The 5898-nt window shown below is 48.4% G+C and overlaps 1 pseudogene; it reads left to right on the top strand.

The window, feature by feature from the left end:
• Positions 1-2861: 2861 nt before the first annotated feature.
• LOC101828738 lies at positions 2862-4633 on the top strand (annotated as a pseudogene).
• The last annotated feature ends 1265 nt before the right edge of the window (positions 4634-5898 follow it).

Here is a 5898-nt window from a genome sequence, read left to right as displayed (position 1 = left end):
AAGGGACACTAGTGTACTGAAGCTTGTGACTCTGGCAGGCCTTGCCCTTTTCCCAATTCCCCTGAAAAAGAGTTGGATCACATTCCTGAAGCTAGCCTATTCACTCCTGAAACTGACTACCAAAGTCTATCTATCGAAATAGTGAAGTCAAGCTATCAAAAGTCCCCTTTGGCTACCCTAATGAACACGCCCAATTAAACTTAGATACCTCGCCTTAATACAGGGTTCCCATAGTGCCTTTATAAACCACCATTTGCCTACATCTGCTCTCTATCCAAAACAAATACCCCTGCCACCTTTCCCTAACTCCCCTTCTCCCTCCATCTGCTGTCTTTGTCCCTGCTCTCTGTCCCTCTGGGGCAAATAAATCTCCTTTGTGCTGAGAACTTGATCTTGGGGGTCCTGAACCTATTTTTCCTTTCACCCACCTCTCTGTCTTCACCCTCTGACACCCACACATCCAATTATCACAGACACTTTCACCTTGGCCTGGACGTCTTTCACACAGCAACACTGGCACGCAAATCCGGAGGTGGTAATGACTCCAGGAAAAAGCAACAACGTCAATTTTTCATGACCTGATGCGGAAAGGTTAGCCTTTCCTACCCATCCACACTGTCACGGCGATCTCCACTCACCAGAAAGACAAAACCTCACTCACTCCCCACGGCCTCCCTCTGAGTAACAGGTATCAGATGCAGTCCCAGCTACACAATTAGCATGCAACATCCCATCACCTTCCCTCGAATTTCCGCCCCAAAACAACCCAGGCAGCAGGCTCGCAGTGACAACATGAGAATAACTTGTCATTCTGGTAATGGTCTAACTGCAGATAAGTGTCTGTCATAATGAAAATTGGTCTCTTCCGTTTCAATTTATTTTGTCAACAATCTGAATGGAGCCTGGATGTATCTTGCGACACCACTGCTAGCACACCAAACAGGAACAAAGCTCTAAAACGAGCCTCATCATCGGATGACTAAATATTTACATTAAAGAAGAGTTTCTTCTGGAAGCTGTCCCAGGTCCACTGGCTCCTGCCAGAACACCTGCAGCTTCTTGTAACTAATTAAGGAACTCCAAAAAAGCACATTAAAAAGGGTCTCCGCAAACAGATGCACACTCCATTAATTAAAAGCCAGAGCAATCACCCAGGCCGTAATTGGAAAATGTGCATCTCTCCATTTTAAGGCAATCACGGTTGTTTGCAGATGCTTTCTGATGGTTTCTCTAAAGAGCAAGAAGACTAGCAGCAGGCTCTGGCTGCCTCTGGCCGGCGGGGCAGATGTTTGGGAAAGGTTGGAGATTCGGGGCAAACTCATCCAGGTTCCTTAATTAGCGCCTCCACCTCTTCCTCTCTCCCTCCAGAGCACCGCTAATGAGAAAAGGAAGTTTAAGTGTTGAAAAAGGAAAGTGTCTGCTCTTTTGCTGCTGAAGATAGAAAGATAGAGCCGTGTGGAACACTCCAGGACTCTGATGGGGGAACACAGTGGTCCAAGTACACACAGAGCTAGGTAGCAACTGAGTACCCTAAGCCAGCCCTTAACTGAGTTAAAAACAGGGTCTGCGGAGCCAGTGTTGAAAACAGGAAGATGGGTGAGGTGAGCTGAGAAGGGAGAAACGGATTGCCTGCTGTCTCTTTTGTGCCTTTCTCTTCGGGTTTCAGGCAAAGGTTTAGGGGAGCACAGGAGTTGGATAAGACTCCCTTGTGGTGTGTTATCCTGGTGCCTCAGCCAGGGTTGGTTGATGCCGTGACCTCAAAGGCCTAGGATTTAGGTGATGAAGCTGTAGTTTCTCACCAAAAACCTACCCTTCGGTGTCCTTCCCTCCGATGTGAGCCTCTCCAAACTGCCTTTTGTTCGCCAGATGCTCTCTGCTGCTGACGAGGCATGGAAGGGGCCTGGAAACGGAAGGATGGAGAAGGGACTCTGCCTCCTCGGCATGTAGAGGCTGCAGAGGCAGTGTGGACGGTGGATCTTCGAGAGGCTCTGCTTTTGCAAAGGCACGTGCAGCATGCCTTCAGAAGATTGTGGGGCTCCAGCTTCTCTGGGGCCACTTGCTATTTTTCAGGGTATGATCTCTCCTTTTCCTCCACCATAAAATCCTCACCAGAGCCCAGCTAATGACAGCAAAATACCTCGGACGCTCTAGAACTGTTCCCTAAATAAACTTCTTTTCTTTATAAAGTAATCTTTTGCCAAGTGGCAGTGCTGGCACAAGCCTTTAATGGTGGCAGGAGGGGACACAGCCGAGAGAGGCAGATCTCTGTGAGTTCAGTTCCAGCCTGGTCTGCAGAGTGAGTTCCAGGACAGCCAGGGATACACAAAGAAGTCTCCTGTCTTGGGTGAAAAAAACAACAACAAAAATCGTCCATAAGAGCCAGCTACAGACAAGTCTGTATGGTATTTTCTCAATTAGTGATCAATGGGGAAGTGAGGAAGGGGTTTAAATGAGTTCACCAGACCCAAGATAGATGGTAGATAGTTATTTATCAGGAAAGCACTTACACAGATAAGAGTAAATAACCACAACAGTCTTCCTGCTCCATAAGATACAGTCTCTGCCCTCCAGTGACCTCCGCAACCCGAGAGCACGGAGCCAGCCCCTCCTCTGCCTTATACTGGGTCAGGTCTGCACCTGAAACCATGCCCAAAGGGCGTGGCTACCACCATAAGTTCACTGGCAAGGCAAGATGCCACTACAGGGGAGGGCCCAGCCCACTGTGGTTGGGGCCACCCCTGGGCTAGTGGTCCCGGGTGCTATAAGAAAGCAGTCTGAGCAAGCCATGTTGGACAAGTCAGTAAGCAGCTCCCTTCCACGGCCTCTGCTTCAGCTCCTGTCTTCAGGCTCCTGCCTTGTTTGAGTTCCTGTCCTGACTTCCTTTGATGAACTGTGATGTGGACGTGTGAGCCAGGTAAACCCTTTCCTCCCCAAGCCGCTTAGGTCACGGTGTTTTGTCCCAGCAATAGTAACCCTGACTGGAACAGCTTAGTCCACTAAATGCGATGATCCCCAGCTCAATCCATTACCACAAATGGCAGGTCTGCGCCACACCTGTTGACCCACAGCACCTGGTCGACATTTGGGTTGTTTCCACTTCTTAGCCATTCCGGGCCAAATGCATATGGGCTTTCTTTTCCTTTTGATGGGGTCGATGACTCACATGCTCATTCTGTTTTCAGGGTTTGGGGAACTCCGGGTGGTTTTTCATAATGGCTGTACAGAGCTTCAGTTCCCACCAGGAATGCAAAGGATTCTCCCTTTTGGTAGGTCCTCCAGAGCACTTGTTATCCTCAGTTTTCTTGATGTCACCCGTTCTTATCGGGTGAGGCCATATCTCACTGTAACTTTGCTCCGGCTTCCCTGGTCACTGGAAATGCTGATGGGAGTCCAGTGCTGACACTAAGGACCCACGTATGCAAAGCGGGACCCATATTCTTTTGCACTGTTACGGAAAACTGTGTGTAAGGGCACCGCCCTGCCCAGTCCCAGACTGCAACAGTCGCCTGCAATTGGAAGAACTGTCAGCTTTTCATTTGCGGCTTCCCATCCCTGGGAATCCCAGTAAGTTAGGCAGAACTCGACGGTTACCGGGATCTTGACCAAACTTCCCCTTATTGCCATCTTTCACTCAAATTTCTGACAGAATAAGCAAAAAATAATAATAACTATAAGACAGTCCTGTGGGGACTGGAGAGATGGCTCAGCAGTTAAGAATACTTACTGCTCCCCCTTCCCCTGGCTGGCAGCGCGGAGGCCGATGCCTGGAGTTGCTGTAAAAGACTTTAACCAGCAGGAGTTGCTCCAGCAGCCTTCCTCAAAAAGTCCGGGAAGCTGAAAGTCCCCGAATGGGTGGACACAGTCAAGCTGGCGAAACATAAAGAACTTGCCCTCTGTGATGAGAACTGGTTCCACACACGAGCTGCTTCCACGGCTCGGCACCTGTACCTCCGCGGTGGTGCCGGGGGTGGCTCCATGACCAAGATCTACAGAGGACCGCAGAGAAACGGTGTCAGGCCCAGCCACTTCAGCAGAGGCTCCAAAAGTGTGGCCCGCCGTGCCCTCCGAGCCCTGGAGGGGCTGAAAATGGTGGAAAATGACCAAGATGGGAGCCACAAACTAACACCTCAGGGACAGAGAAACCTGGACATGATTGCACGATCACACGTGCGTGCGCGCACACACACACACACACATTTTAATAAATTTAAATTATAAATTTAATAATTTATTTAATAAAAATAAATCTTTTTTTAAAAAGGCATAGTCCTTGTCCTGGGAAACGTACAGTTCGGTTAGGAAGAGTGAACCTAGGACTGGTTCCCACCAGTGCTTCCCTCTCCTCGGGCATGGGGGGAGCCATGATTCCAGGATCTCGCTGTGGTTAGAAAACAGGAAGCTGCATAGACAAGAGCCTTTTGCTAGCCCATCTTGTTCACTTAACATCAACAAAAGGATAAAAAATAATAGTAAAAACTCTCTTACTGTGTCAATCCACCGGTATTTCCAGGTTGTTACTGAAGCAGAGCTTAGCCTGGCCTTACAGTACTTCAGGTGTGACCTTCACTGTGACTTTGTCTCCAACTCATAGTTCTTATTGACTATCAACAAAATCTCCTGAAGGCCAGCTAGTGTCAAGTTAACTCTGTCTAAATCTATTAAATTGCGTTATTCTAATATCGTGGGGGCTATGGAACTTGTATGGGCCCTAGTGAGGGACGGGGATGTTATAATTTTAAAAACAAAACAAAACAAAAAACAACAGGACTCACGTGGAAAGTTTCTTTATTGGGGGAAGGGAATTGGAAAGGGAGGTGAGGGGGGAGACCAGCGGCAGAGGAGAAGAGAGAGACAACCTTACAGAGAGGCAGAGAGACAGACACACAGAGACAGATAGGCAGAGAGAGACAGAGAGAGATAGAAAGCCGTTGGCGGGGCCCTGCCTCTTAAAGCAAAGAGTGCAGCGCATGTACACAGAGACCACGCAGCAGGCCGAGGTACTGTCTGCATCCTGGGCATGCGCGAAGGGGTGACGCACTCTACCAGGTCCGGGTGTGCCTGGATGCCAACGTCCCTCCGTTGTGTTTATTATAAAAAGGTGAGGAGTTAGGGGTGGCAGGTTAGGGGAATGAGGATGCCGAGTTCTCAAGACTGCCTCCTGCTGATCTGGTGACATCAGAATCTTGAGGGACCTGAGGAAGCTGGGGTGCCTGCCACGTCTTGGGGTAACTGGCTGTCCCACTTCACGGTCCAGGCTCTGTGGAACTGTCTGGTGCCGCTTGGACCGGGCAAGATGCTGGCAGACCAGAAGATAAGGTTAAATTTAGCGAATTTTTTTCCTTAGATCCTGGTACTTGAGGCAGGGGAGTGTCAAGACCAGAGAAAGATGGGAAGGTTTAGGCTGTTTATTGACAGTACTTAGTTGAGGGGTGCAAATGACCTGTTCGAGGTGAATCCAAGCCGACTCACAAGAATTCTGAGTTTGTTACAAGATAAGTTTTAGGCAAAGATAAGTTTTGGACACACTAGCATTCTCACTATTTATAATCTGTGCTGATTCCACGGTGCAGAAAAGGTGATGTTCTCACATAGTGTTAGTACTCTGCCAGGTTAATAACTTATCGGGATTTCATCAGTTCATGTTAAGGCTATGAACTTCTGGAGTCTTAATATAACAGCAGCATAATGAGAGGGAGAGATCTGGAACGTGTTTCCTACTTTTAAATGTCTCCAATTACTTTCTCTTTGCCAACACTTAAGCCTTTTCAACCTCAGACCTTCATAACTTGCATTTGCACACCTTAAGTCACTTTCTTAGACCCTGAAACATTCTGAGATCCTTACATAAACCTCACATCTTAAGACACCTTCTTCTAGCTGTATCACCAGGAGACACAG

Source organism: Mesocricetus auratus, unplaced genomic scaffold, assembly GCF_017639785.1.
Source record: "Mesocricetus auratus isolate SY011 unplaced genomic scaffold, BCM_Maur_2.0 Super-Scaffold_100045, whole genome shotgun sequence".
In the NCBI taxonomy this organism is placed as follows: domain Eukaryota; kingdom Metazoa; phylum Chordata; class Mammalia; order Rodentia; family Cricetidae; genus Mesocricetus; species Mesocricetus auratus.
The sequence above is the reverse complement of the archived record's forward strand: the minus strand, read 5'-3'. Positions and strand labels throughout refer to the sequence as shown.